Genomic DNA, 23,200 nt, shown 5'->3' with positions numbered 1-23,200 from the left:
AAAGCTTTACGGCACTGATTTCTATGAACATAGGTTTAGCGTGAAAAAGACAACAAGGGCCACTGAATTTGGTGGAAAATACTGTTCTACCCTCCTGTTCTGACAAGAATGGAGATTAAACCACCTTACGTTCTCTCACATCTTCTTTTTCTATTTGACAGAAAAACAAATGAAAAATGAGGTGCAATACTAATCTTAGCTAAAGCAGTCTTTACCACTGGTCCAGTTCAGGTACTTGGTCTACACATACAACTCAATTAAGATAAAGGGTCGACTTTTGTCTCCCCTTTAAAATTAATACTGCAACCCCATCAAATTCAACAATTGAGATGGATACTGATCAGTCAATCATGCCTCTGTAATGCATAATAAAATATTATCTACTTTCCATTATTGTTTTGAGGTTTGGTCTGATTTTGCCTTGGAAACACGAAGTGCTATATTTGTAACTGTCTTTGATTATAGAAGACATCTTTTATAATCAAAGCTCATTTTATGTTTCAATGATATATTACCCACAAAAGGATCCAGACTTTACTGAAGGGGCTGAGCCAATCCATTAGCTACCTACGCAAGCTACAGTTTGAATCACAGACTCCAAAACATAACAAAGAGCTTGTCTTCAAGAAAGCCTCAGCAGGACTGTGCCTCAGGGTGTAACCTCCAGTATCCCTCAGCAGTTCAGGCTATACGATATATATGGAAGAAGAGTGAGAATATACCTAGGAAAGTCACACAGCCTTAACACTGTAAAGCACAAATGCCCACCATTCACTGTATTCAGCTTAATAAAACCTTATTTTCACAACTCTTAATTGTATTTTAAGAATAGGATATAGACCTGCGCATAACCACACATGTATTGAACTTTACTTGCATGGATCAAATTAAAACCCCGAATTTGCATTACCAGTTTGGACTGGCAATAATGACAAAATTAATTAAGTACTCCAGGTATGCCACGTTACGCCACTTCCAAAAATCAGTTTGCTAAAGGAAATCTTCCTGGAGAAAATGTCAGTTGTGTACTTTTCAATATGTTTCATATTTCTTCTTTTTTTCTGCATCAATTTGTTATGGAACTATCTTTCAGATTATCCCTGCTTTTATTTTGTTTGGTGTTTGTTTTTAAGTAGAGTCATAAATGTATTTCCATTTCATGCTATTCCCAGTTAGGAATAAAATGACAGTACTTCCAAGAAAGAAAATGACCAGGAATCTGTTCTGCATTTGAAGGCAGGACTGAGGCACTTTGAATGGAGAAGAATTAAATTAGCCCCAGATATAGGGGCTGAATACTAGCCATGTGTTTTTGAAGTGAGTATCTGCAAACTCTTTCCTATAGATCCTTTACAGTGTGAACTTTATACATATAAATATAACAATATAGGTATATTCTGGTAAAAAGCTTGCTGCCCTACAGCAAGCACAAGTCTATCAAATTTTTAGGCAAAACACTTATTTTTTTCTCTTCCAAAGGGACCACTGGTCTTTGAAGAAAATATTTTTACCTTCCCCCACAGCCACCAGTTTAGAATGAAAGCATATTCCATGTTTAAGATTCTATATTTACTTAGTTTAAATATTTATGGGTGAGATGTATATACAGCACTGAATAAAACAGAAACCAGATTCATTCCTTAATGAGTGAGAAAGAATAGACTTCATATGGGGCAAAAAGTAGTGTTACAAATTGTCACTGTGTCTTTAAAGTCAGCAACCACAAGAAATGTTAAGTCTTCTCAACTACTGTACAGAATAACAAAACCAAAATAAAGTGTTATTAGCTTTTCTTCTATATTATCAGATTTTTATGACAAAGGTTAGAATGTTCAAAAACGTGTTTAAATTTATTCAGCTGTTCTCATAGTTTCATGTTTCACTGGGCTGCTACACTGCATTATGTTCCCATATGACTGGATTAAAGCTATCTAACAGGCTGGTTAAGCTATTAGTCCAGCATCTGAATACTTGTTCAGAACCTTCTTCATCGAGTATTGACAAGCTGAAAAGTCATATAGGATTTTTTTTTTTTTTCTTTTAAACAGCACATTAATGGTATTTGTCAGATCAACAATTCTAAAGACTACTCTTCCTCCAAAGACACTGATAAACTAAAAATGGTGTTAAACCCAGTTGTAGGGGGATTGAACAGCCCAAGGGAGAGGTAATGGGATACAGAGACTTTAACCTTTAGGTCATCAATTTAAATTCAGCTCAAGTTGATCATGACCAACATTCCCACATGATGAATGTTTGTTAGCCTGTGTAAAGAAATAGACACAATAAATATTGGTGGACACATTACCAAGGTAACTGATCCCTTTCGGTAATCTTAGAAGAATACCTACACACTGACAGGGCACAAAACAATCCTCATTCCTGTAGTTTCATGGAATCCATCATTGACTGTGCACTCCAAAACAACGTCCCAATCACAATGAAATTACTTATGACAGGTTTTGGAATATTATTTTTCTCACTAGGTGCACAAGAAGCATCTTCAGCAGTGATCACCACTGAGTTCACCTTGTATATCAAGTATAAGGTGCAAAAATAGAGATAGAAAACTACATGGAAAAATACCGTTAAACTAATTGCTGTTATATCCCAGGAACTACTTCTAGACAGATTTGGTTGAACTGTTGCAAGTATGGATATAGGAAAAAGTAAACCTGAGAGGAGATGACAGGAATAACCAGAGGCATGGAAAGATAGCTCTATATGGAGTCTGAGATCGAGATTTGCTTTAGAGTCCAGATTAATAAATGTTGCCTGGTAGGAATATATAAAATAATGATTATTGCAGGCATTTCTTCAGAGCCTGGGGGTTATGAATAAAGCTAGGCACAAAGGTTCTTTCCTAGCCTATGAGAATTCTGGAGATTTCAGAAAGGTCTTTTTAGTATTAGGACAAATCCTTTCACAATTTCCACAAAAGCAGAGATACCCAACCTATTACAGACAATAGTCCAGTGGTAATGACAGTTGCCTTGGATGCATTAGATATTCAACTGGGTTTAAGTCTCTATTCATCTGGATTCAGAAAAGGAAATTGAACCAAAGTCGCATGTCTTAAAGGATAATGCCCTAACTATTAGGCTCTGGGCATTGTAATGCAGATTTCTCAAGATTTCTTGTTGAGCAGTTCCATTTCCAATAAATTATTTATTTGCTATTTGAAATTAAAGCTTCTTAAAGGAAGTTTCTTTAATTTACTCTTGATATGAAAGAGGTTTCAGGTTTGACAAAGCAACAATTTCTATCAAAAACTGTTAACTTGAAAAATCCCCTAGCAGCTTCAGTATTTAAGAGCAAATGCAAATAAGTTTCAGACATTTGTAAAAAGTCTGTTTTTCCATTGTGGCAACACTAAAGAAGAGACAGTGAGACCAGACCATGCAATCTTTTTCTGTTCGATACGAAGTGATTTAAGGCTGGGGAATCATTGCTACTAATCACTCATCAATGAACCTCTCAAAATAAAATATGCAATAAAATGAGAAACATTTTTATTTAAAACTGATCAAGGGAAAACACAACAGCATTCATATTACTTTCTTTTTTTTTTTTTTTGCTAACTGACAATGAAGTTGACAACTTTTATAACTGGGAGGATAAAGCCTTGTGATTCCTTTTAACTATTCCTATCTGTAATCTTGAAAATATGCTGTTCCCAAATGAAATACTAATTTTCATGTGATTTGAACCACAAGTTTATTTTTCATTTCCATAGGTTTTCTTACATTTGACTATACCTCTATCAAGACGCTTATTGATCACAAATTTTAATTAACTACCTTATGCAGAGCTTCCCAAATGACACCAAATGAGCTAGAATCATCTAATATAGTTTATCCACAGTTCTACAAACTTTATTCATTCTTCATAATTTCACCTCCAAATTTTACCACTCTATCAACACATAGCTTTTAAAAAATTTCCCTTCTGTAGAAATGTTTGTTTCCTCTTCTCTCCTACTCAATTTTCCGATTACAGTTTTCTTTTAGTCCTCTCTATCTTTCTCTGTCATTATGTAGGTTATTACAGTGGTTTTTTAGCTATTTGTCCCAAATTCATAACACTGGTATCTAAGCACCCCAACGAACATACTAACAAACACCTACTTCTCCAGAGCAATCAGATCAACACCGTGTGCTAAGCAGTCAAGCAGTTCCCTGCGTTGGTAGGTCCCCATGCACACAAGGTCATTAATAAGATGTTGACTTACAATCTTTATCAATTTAAATTCTGCTGACTGTGAAAGGAGAGACAGCATTAAATCGTGCAAATGGTAGCCCTTCTAAAGACAGATTATGAGACAGTGAAAGTCTTGTGTGTGGAAACATAAATGCTGCCAAATGAACTGCACATAAATCTACTCAGACAATAACTAGGATATGGATTGCATCCTTCCTACTTTTGCTGAGTGCTATCTCACTGTATAAAAAGCTCCACTGCAATGAAAATAGACACTAGTGAGGCAGAAAAAGACTTGTCTTTAAAACTAACAGCCTGTCATGAATGTAAGTTTCTATTCCCACCTCCACCACCCCCAATTTACCATATTACAAAGCAGCAGCAGTTCACATTTGGATACCAAACTAGGTGACGCATCTACTGCCAGAAAAGTAATGTGAATGTGTAAAGTGAATTATTCCTCCAGTGTTTTAAATAGGTAGAAACAATAATAAAAGAACTGCCAAGAAAATCCACAGTTCTAATTTTATCCTGTCCGTAGCTCTTCAGACTAAAAATAATTCACACATGTTATTTTCAAAATTAGCACTTCTATCAAAAAGAAAATGAGACTCATCCTAGTTGATCTTAGATACTGACTTACCAGAATTCCACTGAGGCAGATAAATGCATTTGCATGAATAAGGACCTGAACTGCAAGACTTAATAAAGACATATGTATCGAAAGCCTAGGAATTAAGTCAGAAATTTTGAAAAACATTTGTTTTATAACTGCAATGCAATTAAATTAGTTGAATATTTCTGAGTTCAGATCTAATACACACTGCTCTACAGAACTTCCTGAAAAGCATTAACACATTTAAAGCAATTTCACTTTTTAGAGCTTCAAAATGCATTGTGTTTATGGTTCATAACTGTCAATGCACGTTTGAACCACAAATTCTTCCTACAATCTTGTTTAATTATAGCACATTCTTTTAAAATTATGTTTGAAAAACAGGTTCATTAAATCCCTCAGTTCTACATTCAAAGGAGCTGTTAAATTAAAATAAACTAATTACAGGCCTAAAATATAGGAATTCAAATTGGAACATGAGGAGAATTTAGGCACCTCCAGCTAAAATGGTGATTCTCAAGGCCCCTACCTCATCTTGGAGATGTCTATTCTCTGAAGACAAGACAGTTTTTGATGGTAGGATAGGTCATCTCCATAGCCAGAGTTTACTCACCCGGCCAGGACGGAACATCTCACTGTACAGCTTATGTCTAAGCCTGACTGGGATCTAGAAATGAAGCCCAGCCCTGCATAGATGATCTGAGGAGTTTGATCCAACAGGTTTTCTCAAAGCCAGCCTAATAAACACCAACCAAGTGGGTTTCCTACAAAATTCTTCAGGTACTGTTTCTTTCTCAAATGATACATGAATAGCAGTCATTCCTAGCCTAGCAGCAGAACTACTCATCCCAGAAGGCAAAATCCCCAGGTCCAATTCCTTCTTCAGTGTAGGACTCAAAGCAGTGACTTTTAGCAGAATGTTCTGATCAACAGGCTACAGGCTGTGCTAAATGATGGGACAAGGATAGGGATATATTAAAGCACTCCTGTTGAAGATGTATCATTGTACAGAAAATAATTCAAGATTCATTGGGCCAGAGAAAGAACACAAGAGGGAGCAAGAGTCTGTAGCCTATTGATTTGGGCACTCAGCTGGGAAAAGGAGTCCTGGGTTCCTGGCCTTTCCTCCATAGAAGGTTCATGCAACTTATCTAACAGCTTTTCCATAAAATAAGTTCTAGGTTGATTCTGGCTACATTTTCCTTCTTGATCCAAGTCTATAAATAACATTTTGTGCAATGACATATCGATGTGAATTTTGCAAACATCAACATGTCTTTTGTAAGATTTTAATGCTAAATTTTAAATAGAGAACATCAATAAAAGAAATGTGCCAAAACCCCAAAGCTTTATAAACATATAAAATACAAGAACTTACTTGAGAGCAGGTTAAAAAGAATATTAAAATACAAATACATCTATTTACCTTTGTCAATAATGTTGCTTTGAATTACTAAGTTGGAATTTATTTTTATCATCTTTCTCAGGATGTGGTAAGATTTTTAAGAAGTTATAACAATAGTAACAGACTTCTAATATCTTAATTCTGCTCAGCTTCAGTTTCTGATTCTTGCTTAATAGTATTTTCATTTGCTGGTTCTCATTCCCTAGCACAACAGTGCAATGCCATGCAGGCGACTGTTTAAATCCAAGCAAGTTTACCCTGAAATTCCCACTCCAACAATTTCATGGACATATTTCTGTTTTTGCTAAACATTCTTTTTATAATAGCTTCATTTTGGCCCTAAGCCTACATAACAGGGTCCCTTTAAATAATATTCCATGCCTTGAAACATATTACAAAAACTGTTATATCAAGGCAAGTTATGCAACAGCTCTCTATGGTTTTAGCATATTTACTCTGTCACGCCATATGTGAGACTGCAGTCTCCACAACAAAACCTTTACACACTGAAGTCATTATCTCTGTGAAGTCTGCAACTGGCATTTAAAACTTATTGATGGCCTGGGTATTGGTGGCTCAGTAGGCAGCACTCTTGCCGGAGGCCCAGAAGGTCACAGGTTCACATTCTGCTCAAAAAACAAGTTGGACATATTCCAGGATTGTGTGTGGGCTGTGCTAGACTCCTAAAGGGGCAGTCCTTAGGACAGTAAGTGAAACCTTATCTGCTCTGTGGATATCAAAGTCCTCTTGGAAATGGAAGAGTAAGAAGCAAGTTTAACTTGCCTGAAGCAAGTGAATGCAAATGAGTGTACCTGCTGGGGACTTGGATTTAGCTGTCTGTGCTATAGAGTACACGGAATAGTTTTAAACAAGCCACTTTGTCTTTGTGGTCAGCATACATTCAAAAGACAGGTACAGGCTGTCAGGCATGCTCAGTAGCAGCTAACTTCCTTAAGAGTAGAATGACTTTGGATCCAATTCACACCATGGAACTATGAAAAATGCATGTGTAGTTTCAGTAACTGAGGAATCTGAAAAAACATGCTTTAATGCTGTTGGAACTTCAGAGCATACTATATAATCACTGAAAAAAATCTTGAGTCAAATATTCAAGTCAATACTAGCAACATATATATATAAAAATATAAATGGAGATTCAACCTGCTCTGGCGTTAAAGTTTGATGCTTGAATATCCCAGATGTCTCCCTCCTCCTCTTCTTCTTTATAGACAGGTAAAGATGGATCTCTTGAAGGAACTGGGGATCACACTCTAGGCAAAGGTTGGACAGGTGATCAATGTACAGCATGAGATTTTGCCGTGGCTATGTGCCTCCAACAGTGACTGGATCATCTGGTTTAGAAAAACAATTCAAGTTGTAATATTTTCTAAAGAACTTATTTAAGGAAAAACTAGAAAAAGGGACAACAAATCATTTTTACAACATTGAACGTATCACAGAACTTCTTCCCATCATTATATAGTTAATTTCAAAAAGTCATTTCTTTCTACATTTAGTTCATTAACTTTTCAATTCCTCAGAAGTCAGACTTTGGAGGACTATATCCCATTTCTATTGGCAGAAAACATTATGAATAGTTATTGATAAGATATGAAGTTATTCTTATATTTAATTTCTTTTTTTTGGTGTCTAACACAACCACACAAACTGCCAAGGCCAGGTCTGGCCCATTACTTAAACAAGCTTTGGAGCAAGCCGCTATTTATTAGCCAAATGGGATTCTAGCCGGTATTGCACTTCAGGGAGGTATTCACAGAGGTTAATGTTTGTTAATGAAGATTCATCTCCCCACATTCCCTTAATTGTCAATAGACTGAAAGAACATTTTCAAAAGGACCATTCAGAGAACCTAAAGTGAGACTTTTTCTTCTAGCAATTAGAAACACCATCTTTTATCTACTTATCTTGTACACAGTGCTTTTTGCCTTTTTTTTTTTTTTTTTTTTAACCATCATGGAAAGACAAATAATGCCTTCCTTCCCAGAAATACCCATTAGTATAATGGACCTTTAGGCTTCAGCTTGGTGAAATCAACCTGTATTTAAGCAGGAGTATTTACACACAGTAAAACAGATCATGAATTACAAGCATCATGACATCTTTAGGCTATCACACAATTAATGTGTAAGCAATGAGCTTCTTACACAAAACAAGTTAATGATGGCATTATTTCTAATTTAGAAACAGAGGAACTCATAACAAAATCCCAGTGCAAATTTGCAAAGAATTACGAGTTCATTTTGTCGCCAAAATACGAAAAGCAGCTATTTCAAGGAACGAAGGATGTCCTCTTAACCTGTGACAACAAACTTGTTTGTTTTTTTCTCTTTTCAGTAAGAAAGCAATTAGGTTTTTTCCCAATAAAAATATCCTTGTTCATATATAAACACTCCTGGTAATCATGTAATTACCTTACCCAATCAGATTAAATTGCTGTCGGTTGAGTTCCCACTGTTGATTAACTTTCGTGTACTCTAAACCTAAATGAAGTCTTTGGTAAAGTCACTTAGTCATTTACAAAGGTGTCTCTATGATTCCAAAAAGTGTAACAGCAATATATTATTTGCTATGATCATCAAATATCCAAGGTCAAGGATAGATCACAGTGGACCTCTTTTTTAAAACCCAAAGAAACACAGAATTAAACTATGTTGCTTATTTTTGTGTTTCTTGCCATGACTTCTAAACGTAATAGTAACCTTTGACCCCCCACATTAAACACCATAATTATGTAATTAAAACTAATTATGCAATTTAACATACATATTTTTGTCCTACAACAGGCAGGTCAATTACCTCACTCATTGACCTTGGAAGCTTTCACAGTTTAAACAAAACAATGAAGCTTTCAATTAATTTTAAAGTACAAACAGAGAAGGAGTAGCAGAACCACAAGTCTTCAAGCTGATGTGACATAGACAGACCACTTACAAATCTCTTAATTTTGTATTACATAAAATAAATCCCCCAATAAAAATTTCTGAACGTCTGTCTTTCTCATATGTTTCTATCATTAGAAATGTTAACACGTTTGTGAACAAATCATATTACTTGTCAAATGCAAGCAAGAAAGGAGGCCATATAATACTTTTTTATTTGTCCCACTTCTTCAGTATGGTTTCCTCTGCTTCCTCTATACTTCTCCACTTCCTGTTTCACCTTTACTTTCTGAAGTGTTTTTCTTTCCTCTTTTTGCTTCGTTATCTTCTCAGTTCCATTCCTAGCTGTAAAACTTGATAGGAATTTATATATTATCAAACTGCTGTAGCCATTTTCTTTTCCAGTTTCCACTTGTATCCCTAAGCCCATTCACAAGATGGTGTTTCTCATCAGGTCCTGGCACCAGTGGCTCCAGCCGATGACAATCCAGCACTTTGAGGGAACTCTGGACTGCAGAAAGCTACAGCTAAAACAAACACAGTACAGGTCTAAAAAACATTCTAAATTTTCCAGTGTGGGAAGTTTCGTACAAGTGAGAGGCACTTTATGAAATTACTGAAATACATTTCACCTGGATAATGTCTTTATTATCTTTATACACTTCGGTAAGCTATATATACTGCACTGAAAGTTTTTTAAATTGTACAACAGAGACTCACGCAATATTACAATGTGTGCAAGGAACCTCTTTCTTTTCATAGAGTAAAATTTGTATCATAATTCAACCAACTTTTTATTTTTTAATAAACTAAATCCCATTCATTACAGAAAAATTCTTAAAGCAAGCACAAGCCTAGGAGCATTAAATTTAAAAGACTCACATTCTGCCATGCTATTTTTTCAATTGCTATCTTAGCCACAAGTAGTTCCACTGAAGTTAATAGGCTTAGTTGTGAAGTGACAGACAATATTTATATAGGTATACCAATCTAGCTTTAAGTTGCTTTCTTTAAACCTTATGTGGGGATCAGAAAACAGCTACTGACAGAATACATACACAAATCTTTGCTGACTTACTGAAAGTAAGAAAAAAGTATCTACAACACACTTTGTGTTTTGGTGTCGTTTCTAACACCATTTTTGGAGTCCTTTCAGTTCTCTGCTTTAATTAGACCTGACTTGCACATGGAGTTTGAAAGATATCAGTAAACCTTTGACATAATGGAAACAAGTAGCACTGAACTCTGAATGAGGAGTTACAACAGGAAAGAAATAATTTAAGACGGTTGCAAGCCTTATTGCAACATTAAACCTCAAATTGGATCTGATTTATATAACGAATACCAATATATTGAGATAGTGCCCCAAACTTCTGGACCACAGTTTGAAGGAAAATAATCTAGTGCATGTGTAGAAATGCTATCCAATGGAGCGGAAGAGATTATTCCTTATACTCTCATTTAACAAAAAGGTTCCTTTTGTTTTGAACAGAATATTAAAATTCTAATTCAGTTCATAGAGCATCCCAAACAGAGCAGCAAAAGAATGTGTGAAGGAGTCCAAATATGGTGCTATTGAAATAGAGTGGATTAGAGGAACTGGGACAGAATCCTACAAGTGGCTAAATAGCAGCAGGAGATCAGCTTCACAAACAGCAGGATGCTGTTCTTTCCAGACGTGAGTGACATAATACAGGCAAAACAATCCAGATTTTAGCTGATAAGTGTATGTACTAGGAAAAGGCATTGCTGTAGAACTTTCATATTCAACAAACATTCAGGTAAATTCTGTAGACCTAATTTAGACTGTTGAACATTTTGTCTTATACAAACATGTTGTGTTAATCATGTGAAACAGAATCATTTATAACATAAAGACTAAGTTTTAAGAGCCTAAATGCAGAAAACACGAGAGCATTTGCTTAATGATTCAGTAAATGGATAAAGCCAAAAGCTTTTGTAGCTTGACAGAGCTTCAATTGTGTCCTAAGCAATTCTATGTACATTAGGTTAAATACACATAAACATATTAGCTCCTAATATCTAGGATATCTAGAATTAATAAGTAACAGAAACTATGTAATCCTACTAATTATTCATAAATTCCATACTATAGCTGTAGTATCAGAGAGGTTTAAGGTTCTGAAGGGAACAGCTACATTTGTAAAGAGATATTGAGGTAATAAGGAATAATAGATCCTTTTGATTTCCAAATTTGATGGAATTTTATAAAATCACACTTTCATTCTAAACTTCTATTTTTCACTCACATTATTTTAAAAATATCTTTTAAAGGGCCGAGATTCCACTTACTTTCCGTCTTATGTTATGAGCAACCAGAAGAAAATGCATTCAAATGTTTTTTAGCTAGTGAAGTGCAAAACATTATATGTAAAACATTCACCTGTCTTCCCCAAAGTATTCTCCCGTCCTCCAGAAAATATCCTTTTGGGCTAATTACTTTAGTAAGTTTGAAATATATAATAATTCATAGGTCAAGATTCCATCCTGGAGTAGAGGCCACACTTACCCTCGACTCTTAGAACATGGATAGACAAGACTTTGAGTGGCAGGGTAACCGCAGGAGACCTGGTAGAGCTAAAGAATATTGGAGCACACCACAGGTCCGTCCACCACAGCACCCGTTCTCCTTTGGTGGCTCCTGGTATAGACTCCCAGTTTAATCAACCTTCACAGCATAGATTTTACATATTGCAAACAGTACTTCAGCATTTAATAGCCTCTGATGGGCTTTTCTTCCCTAGCATGAATTAATCAAATCTCTTTTTGAACCAGTAAAAACTTTGGCACTCCCAGCATTGTGTAGCAAAAAGTTCCATAGAAGAACTGCAGTTTATAGGAAAAATACCCTATTGTCCCACCCACCCTGTGGTTTGGTTTGGGTTTGTTGTTTTTTTTTTTTAAACTCTCCAACTGCTATTTGATACTCTGATTAATTGTAATATGAGGGATGGTGAGTAGCTGTTTTAAATTCACTTCTTCATCAGGGATGGCTTTATACTTTCTGGAAACTTATAGGCATTTTGTCAAACCTTACTAGTTTTCCAGTTATCAATAATCCAGTTGACTGTTTTTATTCAGAATTCATTTTAAGAGGCAGTTGTGCCTTTGAGAACAAGAGCCATAGTGATAAAGGAAGCAGAACAGAGAAGAGGCCAACCAGAAGCACAAAGGCAGAGTCCCCCTGTCATGGCTTGGGTTGGGCAACCACTTAAGAACCACATCGGCAGAAGACACCTGAAGACCATTCCCTGAGCCCTTTCTCAGCACATGACCAGAAGTTCACTCCCCATCTGATCTCAAAACAGGCATTTCACATCACATGAGTGAGTGGACATGACAGATGATGTCTGTACTTTGATAATTTGATGGATATGTGAATAGATCTATAGTCACTTCTGGAGAAAGACCAGATTACAGAGTAGATCGAGTTCTTGCTAGCTGGCTCTAGACTATGGATCTTGTCACAAGCTGGCCGTCTGCAATGTTAACATGTATGATTTATGGAGCTCTTTCATAAAAATGTGCAATCAGAAATTTGAAATGATGTAAAGACAGTCACAGTATTCAGCAGTTCTAGCTCTAGCCCCTTGCTTAGCTGAAAAACTAGACAATGTTCCTTTTCTATTACCTGCAGCATTGTGCAGTTATTGAAATATGTAGTCATCTTGTTCTCATCACCACAGGGAGTGTAACTTATTTACATGTACGGATGTATTGCACATTTATAGCATGTTTGGTACAGAGCAGAGCAGCTCTGTAAAAGCTGATTAAGACATTATGCTGAACTAAAAATTGGATGCTTTGTGTTTTGGCCTTTCCCCAAATGTCTTCCCCCCACAAAGTGAGAGAGGACAGCTGGAGTAGACTAAGTTTCTGTACACAAGAGACTTTTTTTCTTTCCTTTTGAAGGTATTACTTGCATATTATTACATTTACATAAAGGACTTTTATTCTTTCCCATATATAGTAAATTGCACTCCGGTATGTGAACGTTGTATAGCCATTTCCCCCCAAATACAAAATAGAATTATCCTGTCATTCAAGCTTTTTTTTTTTTTCCCCCATTACAAAGAATTGATGCAAATCTATTTTTGTTTGGTCTGGTTTATGCTGACAGCAATTAATTCTAAAGCCTACAGCATAAAGACATACAAGTATCACATATGTTTTTCATCTACAAGCAAGTTATCCAATTATTTTAGGTAAACTTTATGATCACAACCATTCTTACCAACTCTGATATGATAGGTTACTTTCTTCTTAATGGCTTAAGACTCATATACACTGCTATGGGGAATATACTCTTGAACATTCCTTATGTTTTACCTCCTGATCTTGAAATAATATAATCAATGAGCACATTTTGTTTATACTTATTAGTAAAAGACACTAAAAGCATGCTGGGAAATAATATTCCATGCCTTAGGACTCAAACAAGTTCTCTTTATAAATAGATCTTGTGTAAATCACAGACAAAGTTGACAAATTTCATGGATTAGTCATGGTGAAAATACCAGATTTCATGGTTTAAAACAGATTAATAGGAAAATCATATTAGAATCATGATTATCCAAATTCTGCATGCTGCTGAAGAATGAAATGAAAAACAGTAATAGTTCCAGAGTTCATTCACTTATTTACATTTGCACTGAGTCACATATAGAGTGTAAATCTTCCTCATCAATCAAGTGCCTTGTTAAACCACTGAAATCTATATTTAGCTACATTAGGCAAGACAGACTAGGAACAAGAACATCAGGAATTATAGACTATAGTACAATTCAAGCGATTTTCAATGCACTTTCCCATCAAATTATTCTAATGCGAAAATATTTTGTCACCCTATAGAAAAACTTTAACTAGAGGAAGAAACCGATTTTGAAATGAAAGCTGCTATTTTCAGTTATTTATGTTGGGTCTATTTCATCAAAAACTAGGGAAAGAATCTCCTAAAGAAATTTCACTTTAACATAATATCTTGGAATTCCGGTAAAAATATAAAATTCATACCAGTGACAAACATTTGGAATTAAGATAAACTATCAGTTTTCATGTAAAACTTCATGGCTTTTAAGTCTTTCATGATTATGTAATTTAAAGTGAGGCCTTATTTAAAAGAGAGGTTACATATAGCCATGTGATTCAAAGAGACTTGTTGACTATAGAACTATTTGGCTTGATGCCTACATCTCTTCTTAGTTGTACAGACCACTTGTCATCTTTGCATATGAAGACAGCCAATTTGTCAGACATTTGCTTTAATTCTTGGGTCTTCTTTTCAATATCCTTCATATACATCCTGGTCATCAATATCGTATATCTGACTGGAGGATGGAAATTCATTTGTGTCTCCGTCTTATTTCCTCTGCATGCAATTCTCCTGGGTCTTATAGGATGTACTTAATAAGAACCACATTATTCTGTTAAAGGAAGTCCTTGAGCAGACTTTGAGAAGCAGTATGGCAAATTAGTTTCAGAATGTGGAAGGTCAGGTTGGAAATAAAAAGCTGCAGTTATCTCCAGTATTTTCTGCACTTCAGAAAGTAAGAAAAAGAGGTCTAATGTTCAAGAAAGGATTTGTTTGATGTTTTTCCTTTAGAAAGCTGGATTGGATTAATTTATCCACAAACAATAATGTGTTGGACATTAGCTGAAACTAATTAAAATTAGCTTTTAGTTAAATTCACATTTTTAACATATGAACAATCACATTTCTCTTCCAAGTGTATTTAAATGCTTTTGTTTCCACAAACTTAGAACATTATTTGCAACAAATTCTATGCCATTCAAATATTTAAATTTAAAAGTGTGCTTGAGTTTGATCATAAATAGCCCTTTAGATGGTTGACAATGCCAGCTTTATAGCTGTCCTTGCAACCTTTATTCTGCCCCCTGGTGTCTATAAATTATGGTTGTTTCTAACTAATGATCACACGTTATTTTTCACTCTAGAATCTCAGTGTCATTCTGTTCACAGGATTAATGTTTCTTACAGAGTGAAGTTGCCTTTCAGTAATACCAGTTTTTAAAATGCTGCCTTTGCTAAGCATCTCCCTGAAACCACGTTACTATTTGCTCCCTGGGCTTCTCCATGCTGCTCATCACCATATCTGGATACGTCTAGAACACTAACAAACTGCTTTCTGCGTCTTCTTTGTGATACAAAATGAGCATTATTATCTACGTGAGAAAAGACGGTGCGCAGACAGTGGGAACAGTTTCAAAAGTCTGTTTGTTGCAGATGTCTTGGTCATCTGCTCTAACGCATTAGGTTTACTTGTGGAAAGTTCTTCATTTTTTGTAGTACTTTTCATTTTTGAAACAGTTGTATAGACTTTAACATGTTATATTTGACACATCGCTATAAAATAAAATTGTACATTTTATTTTCCTCATTTTGTAGATGTTAAAAAGTGACTGTTACCTAGGCAATCCAGAGAACTGTTAGAAGTGGCTTAAAACTCAGAACCACTGCTGGTGCCTTTGCACTGCTTTTGCTCCCGATGATCAGATACTTTTACTACCACAGTGGCAGTGTTTTCATTGCTCTGAGGTACTGCAAATGCTCTGTATCTGAGACAGGTCACGACTGCAATAAATAGAAGTTCACACAATACCTATATTTTGGTCTACACAATTTGTTAGCACATAAGAAATCTGTGGCAAGCCAATGGACAGGGCTAGGCTGACCAATAACATTGTTTCTCCCACAGTCAGTGTCCCACTTAATATGTAACTCAAGAACGTATTTAGTATAATAGTAAACATGGAACAGCAGTGACATGCTACAGTAAACGGCTGTATAACTGAAAAGCACTGTAACGTACCAAAAAGGGCACCAAAATAAAAATTACGTGTCATTTAAATCTGACACTTTCTGACTTCCACACTTTTGATGTACACTGTAACGTCCATTTAATGAAGCCATTCTGTTGACTTGCAACATATATTTGCTGTATTAAAGGACAAAAGTTACAGACAACCTTAATAATGGTTCATCAGCATCAGAAGTAAAGTTTGAGCTCTTACCAGTGACAGCTGAAGACAGATACATACCATGTAAAATAAACCTGTGGTTATTGGTGATCACTTCCAGTTATAGCATCATGTACTGAAAGAAAAAGCTGCTAGCTTACATATTTCAGCAAAGGAAAGCATTTTAGCTTGCTTTATTTACTGTTAAGACACACCGGAGCATAAATCCATCACTCTGAACAAGATCTGTGTGTCCTCTCTGAAGTGGCCATGATAACTAAAAAATAGTGAAAACGGGGCTTTTAATTCTTTAAACTTACAAGATTTTCCTCCCTATTTTCAAATGGATCTGGTCCAAAAATCAGCTGGACTTATAAGGAGCGCTTTGTTGATTTCACAGGTAGGTGACATACAACTTGGAAGAGTTTGAGCAATGTATACAGTCAGGTTAAAAATATCAGATCTACTCTTTGTTTTTATCATCTGGTTTCCAATCACACAGACCTCAATGGATTTCTCATTATCTGTTCTAACATCAGTAAATTAGAATCAGATACAAAATTTAATTAAATTAATGTATTTGTGAAAGCAATGAATACATTATTAAGATCCAATAATAGTCTCAGTTAAATCTATCAGAAACCTCCCATTTTCCTTGGCAAGAGCACATTAAAACTGAAAAGCTATGAAAATTCCAATTTATTCTCCAGTAGTGAGCTTATGTGGCTTTTGGTGTATTTCATGCTCTTCGGTGAGGAAAAATTATTATAACCAATTTTTGGTTCTTGGAGTGCAAGAATTGCAAAAGACATGCTTGATTTTCTATTGACACTGAAATAAGAGAAAAAGATATTTCCTTTACAATTCAAAAAAAAAAATTAAAAAAAAAAAAATTTGGACTAAATTTGGTCAAAATTTTGTCATAGTAATCTCTCTCCTACCTTCTCACATACTGAAAGAAATAAGTAAATAAGCAATCCATGTTTGTAAAGTGTTTTAATGAACTCAAATGAAAATTACAGAAATGCAAAGCAAGTATAATTGTTATTATGATGAAAATGTCTAGTTCTACTCACTATGTTCATTGCCTTAAGTAACACAGTGGGTAGCCTGTTATTACTAAAGGAATAAACTTTTTCATCAAGCACTCTTTATAAAAATATTTCCCTGGAAATGTAACACAGCATGTAGCAAGACTACTACAATTTTCCATCAACTATGAGTACATGCAGCATAGGTACTGTATTTAGATAATTTTAGTTGAGCTTTTTGGCAATAGTTCCTCTCAAGGAAACCTACATTAACCCGAAATTTAGAGTCTGTTATCCCCAGGCCAGCTTCATTGGAATTTTTAATATGGCACTGTCTATTCAACAGTTGTGTGTAAAATGCCAATAAACTGGCCAGAAAAGAGCTGAAGGGCTAATTGCCTTTTAACTCCACTGTGATGATAAAGTCACGTAGAAAGAAAGGAAAAACTCCCACTGCTTTAACAAGTTTATCTGACTGCCACTTTAACATTCTCTGTCTGCATGCACTTTAGTGCATTCACCAATAAAAGGATAAAAGCATTCAAAATCCTATACCCTCAATAACTAAGAAAGTCCAGATTCAAAACGTCTGCTCTGCTGCAATCAGCCCATTAGGTCAGCTAACTTTTTGCACAGTACTTGATTTCAACTATACAGCATATATTAAGAAAAATGTTCCTTTTGATGCAAAATATTATAAATCCCTAGGAAACTGGAGTGAGAGAAGGAAGGAAAGGATACCATTTTGAAAAAAATAATAATAAAAAGCAGAAACGCTTCTCACGGATGAAGGGTGAAAGTGCCAATCGAGTCAGTGGTGAAATTCCCACCGACTTTAACAGGTCAAAGTTTTAATCTCAAAATAAAATACAATACAGGAAAATATAGCATCATTTAATTTTTAATGCTGGGTAAATATTTCAATTTTCAGGTTTTTTTCTCTGTTCCTTCAACCACATCTTATACTCTTCTCTTCTGTACTTCCCTCTTCAAAAATCCAGTTTTATAAATACAATTTTTCCTCTAATTATGAATGACATTTTCTACTTAACTCTGTTTTTCTGCACCTTTTGCACAGTATTATTTCCAATTAAAAGTAGCCATCAAATAACGTCATGTATGGAAGTCAGTATTTATAGACAAAAGGCGTATTTTTCTTTGCCAGCTGAGTGATAACCATTCTTGTCCTACTTGATTCCAGAAAATGAGATGGTTATTAAAAGACATTTCACAGAATGACTGAAAGGAAGAAACTAGTGGTCACTTAAAATTTTTGCTAGACCTGTATCTTCACTCTGACCAGAGAAGGAATACAATCAGGTCTGATACTGAATTGACTTGTCCCACTTAATAGAATAAAAGCAACAGTAAGGCATTGTGATTGCCAGCTGCAAACCACCAAGGGTTGTTTTTCTATTAAAAATCTCTTCCATGTTTTTCTTATTGTAACCTGGAAAGAGGACAAAATCTGAAATCCAAAGGAATTTCTATAGAAAAGAATACTGTTAACACTGAAAGTTCTTCAAGTACTCACCAAAGCAAATGTTATATCGTATTACAGTGAAATTGAAAAACAGAAGTTCAAACCAAAAATGGAGTGTCCTTCAAAACTGACTTAGGTGCATCAGAACCTATGCATTAATGTACTTATTTCCATAGAGTTCTGCATTTCCCTTCTCCATCGCTTCATAATTTGTTCCAGATTTTGTTATTTCTTTCACATTTGAAAGTACATTGTTCTACATTTGGGTGGTGAAAGACTGAACTGCATGGAAGTGCACTGAAATGTTAGAGGGAGAATGAAAACAAAAATTAAGTTAAATTTTCCATCTATAAGGTAGTAACAAAACTAAAGAAAATTTAATGCTCAGGGAGACCTGGAATGTTCATGTTCACAGTACAAAATAAACAACTTTGTTATCCTTCCAAATGTAAAACCTAAGGGAAATAATGAATTTATCCATAACAATACACTACTTTTAGGTTGTCACTGCAGTTCAGAGCTATTCTGAAAGCTTAGATCTTTGTTACTAGATTAGAAGGCTGAGTAAACTAAAAGATCAAGCTAATCTAGGATAAACTTCTTTTCCACAGTTCAAAGGCATTGGCCTTTCCACAGGTTCAATTGCAGGTTTCTTTGAAGATGTGCCCTAAAGTTCATTAAAGAAATTTCACTGACTTGAACTGATTTCAACATTAAAAAGATAATGCAAGAGCTTCATTTCCAGAAAGAACCTGACAGACTGACTTTGAAGCTTTTTTAGGTGGAATTATTTTTTTTTTTATTCTTCCACTGAAATCCTTCTTTATTTAAACAGATCTTTATGTTTAAATCCTTAAGAAAACAAAAAATTAAATTTAAAAGACCTTGAAAACACAGATTTTAAAAAGTCTGGTAAAATACCATTACTTAATTCTTTCTACAAGAATCCAAACTCAGCATCACGGATTTTTTCCCCCTCATTGACTGTCCTTAACAATGTTCCCAGGTGACAGTGCACACAGTGAACTGTCGCTATGCACACAGGTTTGCAAAGAAATGGCAAGAACAACTGCAGTCTTTAACAATGTAAGGTTTAGACAGATATACATATCCTTATCTTAATAAAAATATGAATATTACCATGTGTATTTATAATATTATAAATAATAAAATAGAAATATATCAATACAATGAATATAAAGTAATTATATTAACACAAATAATGTTATTAATAATTAATAATTGTCTTAATGTGCTCCATAGCCTGTGTCAATACTAATATGAAGAGCAAAACACTGTTTAAGATTTTCGACACATTTGCTGATTATAACTCTGCACTTTATAATAAACATTTGGGGTGTTATAGTAGGGTGAATGCTAATCTCATTTGGAAAAAAATATTAATTGTTGCTATGACACTCTTAGGAAGGGGATGTTTATTAATAAAGTACCTGAAGGGGAGGCTCTGCCTAGAGAACAGGACTGCACATACCTTCAAAACTTGCTATGAAATAGCTTGCAATGTATTACAGTGTTGTACTGGGTTTTAGTACATAATGCTGCACTGATGACATGAAAAATAAATTAATACACGGGATATTTCCCAAATCAAGGGTAAGCACATAAGCATCAGTTTTCAGAATAACCAGGCACCATCTAACTTTGTAGCAACACAAGCTGCAGTCCCTGGTTACTATAGTCTGAAGACTTCTGTACCAGACTCACACAATGGTATTCCTGAATTTCACTCAATTTCAGGTTTGCTCTAAATACTGACTTACTGACCAGATCCTGTCAAATAAAACCCCATCATGGTGTCTGACAACTATTATTTTGTAAACACTGCTGATGCATGGAACTTGCCTTCTTGGGCAATAAATTCTACATGTTTAGGTCAATTAAATACTATCACTGCCTCAAAAAATTGCTTGCAGGACAAGTCAAATATTCAGGCAGTACTCTATTCCACTTTTAAGTTATTCTACCTTGAACCTTTATGATAAAATCCTAAACAGAGAACTGTCATATGTACCAAGGTTTATTTGAAACACTACATCCTCAGCTTTTTGATGTATCCTTTGTTACTCTTTCTCTGTCTAAAGAGGCACAGCTGTCTCTTTAAGCCTATTTATTTACTTTGCTTTTTGGAGTTCAAGATTTTATCTTGTAGATTAAAAAAAAAAAAAAAAAAAAAAAAAGGCTATGTAGCTCACTCAAGGAAACTGTGTTTTATCAGAATAATGGAATTGATTACAAAATAATTATTAAAAAAATTACAAGATGACTGATACAGGTATACATACTGAAGATAAACCACTGGAATTCACATTAAGCTTTTGTCATTTAGCAAATACTCTGCTGTATATTCAACCTCTTGCAGTGATGAACAAGCAAATATTTTACTGATTAAAAAGAGATTGAGAACCTGATCCTTTTTTCTGTCACCTAATGTTAACCACACAATGTGATTAAAGTCTAGACACACATCTTTTTTTTTTTTTTAAATTTACACAATGAATTTCCAGAAGTTTGTCTACTATCTTGCATATAGCCTGCTTAATGTGTATTCCACACAGAAAAAAACTTCTATGGTATAGCAACATTATTAGTTTACAAGTTGAAACAGGCAAAATGTAAAAAGTTCTAGAATGATTAGCTATTCAGCTTGAATTTTGCATCTTATTAGATGTTAGCTATGATACAGTCCTTACTTCTGCATATTTTGTTTTTGCCCAGGACTCCTGCCTCAATCAGTGTGCAGAATGGATGCCAGGCCCTCATACATCACCAACTAGCCAAAATTGTTGATAGATGTTATCGTTGAGGTTGGTTAATTGAATGCTATTCAAACACTCCTGTCAAAACAAATCTATTAGTTTTGTTCAGGATTTCTAGAGCATTCTTTATTATGACATTATTACATTCATTTACCTGAGTATCAGCATCCACTACTCAGCCAACATGTAGTTACCATCTCCTCTCTGGACTCTCTTCAGTCACTACCAATAAAGATTTTGCTCAGCCCATTCCAATTTTTTCTCTATTCAATCATTCTTATTTGTGTACTCCACCATGACCTCCAATCCCCATCTCACAATCCCTTCCTTCACAGTTTAGAAGTCCCAATGTTTCTCGTCTCCTGAACCACCAACCATTATTTTCACCTGTTTGCACAAAATACCTCAGCTCTACCTTATCCCTACAGCTGATCTACTCTTTCTTTTCTATTGAGATATATTCCCAAAGTCTTTTTCCTCCCACCTCAAGATTCTTCATCAGTCTCAATCCTCTCTGGATCTCATTCTTCCCCCTCAAATTAACTTGTTGACAAAAATCACGGCTGTGGACTGGCAGATGACACAGAAGAGACAGGAGAGACAATCTCTCAGCTTCAGTTCTGGATCTGGCACACAGAAGTCATCACAAACTGAAAACAAAGGAAATCCTCCTCAACCCCAGAGCTGATCATGCAGATAGAACCCTAGTTGTTAAACCCTAATGATCTTACAGAAAGTGGGATTCTTCTAAATTAATCAAATTAACAAATATTTACTTGGACAAGAAAAAGTACATCCATGAAATGAATACTATCCAACTGGTAAAACTCAGGACCTCAGGACACCGTCTTGAAGCAACTGGACCAGTAAATTTTTTCAAAGAAGTTGCCACTTGTACTTGTACTTGATAAAGTTATCAGCTAAAAGAAATGATTACTTTATGGAAAAGGTCAGACAACCTTTAAAAGAAGAAAGGGTACTTAGGCAGGTCTGTAATAAACCGATACTATTGCTTTATTGTAATAACTTATTTATTTCTGCTTGTTGTTACAGCTAGAAATGAAATTTTAAAGTGCTGTAATTATGAAATAAAAATATGTAGAAAACCTTGGTTGATAATTTGTTAAAACAGCTGAAAAACTGTTAAAAAAACCCAGCAGAACAATCTAATAAATACTGTAAAAGTTACTTGTGAAAAATTATATTTATATAAACTTATATATCAACACAATTACATATCGATATATTTTCACATACTGAGATACATGTTCATATATTGATATAAATGTTCATATACTGATATAATTTGGGGGTCCTTCTTGCTAAGGACAAAAAAACCCTCCAGCATGATAGGAATAAAAATTTGTTGCATACATATATAACACTTTCAAGCTACAGTATTGTCAGAGAGAATGTTATTATTTAAAGTTGATTTAATATATTTAAATCTATCTTAATATCAAGAATTATTTTTTTCTTTTAAAATTTTGTAAAATATTATTGTTCAAAATGAAGTTAGGGATACAATTAGTCACAAACCAAGTCAATACAAATAGATAAATACCAAATAATTTATGAACAGGTCATAACATCTTTGTACTTCAGTTTATCAAAACAGAAATATAATAGTTCCTACTTACAAATTATTTTGTGAAGTTTAAATTGCTTAAAAAAGAGAACACAGTAGTAATTAAAAGCAGATATTCTGATTAAAGATGTAATCAAAGGCCTCTCAGAGGAACATAATGTGTAAAAAAAAAAAAAAAAAAAAAAAAAAAAAAAAAAAAAA

General features: G+C 34.7%; 1 protein-coding gene across 11 annotated transcripts in view; it reads right to left on the bottom strand.

The window, feature by feature from the left end:
• The window catches only part of ERC2 (ELKS/RAB6-interacting/CAST family member 2), a 532,940-nt gene that overhangs the window by 55,329 nt on the left and 454,411 nt on the right, over positions 1–23,200 (bottom strand). For all 11 annotated transcript variants that reach the window (XR_003399297.1, XR_003399299.1, XR_003399301.1 and 8 more), the window contains one exon: positions 7,383–7,573. The gene's annotated coding sequence lies outside the window, so the exon portion shown is untranslated. The remainder of the gene's footprint in view (positions 1–7,382; positions 7,574–23,200) is intronic.

Source organism: Athene cunicularia (genome assembly GCF_003259725.1).
Source record: "Athene cunicularia isolate RWA chromosome 12 unlocalized genomic scaffold, athCun1 chr12_part1, whole genome shotgun sequence".
In the NCBI taxonomy this organism is placed as follows: Eukaryota; Metazoa; Chordata; class Aves; order Strigiformes; family Strigidae; genus Athene; species Athene cunicularia.
Note: the sequence above shows the minus strand (reverse complement) of the source record. Positions and strands in the feature narration are given on the sequence as shown.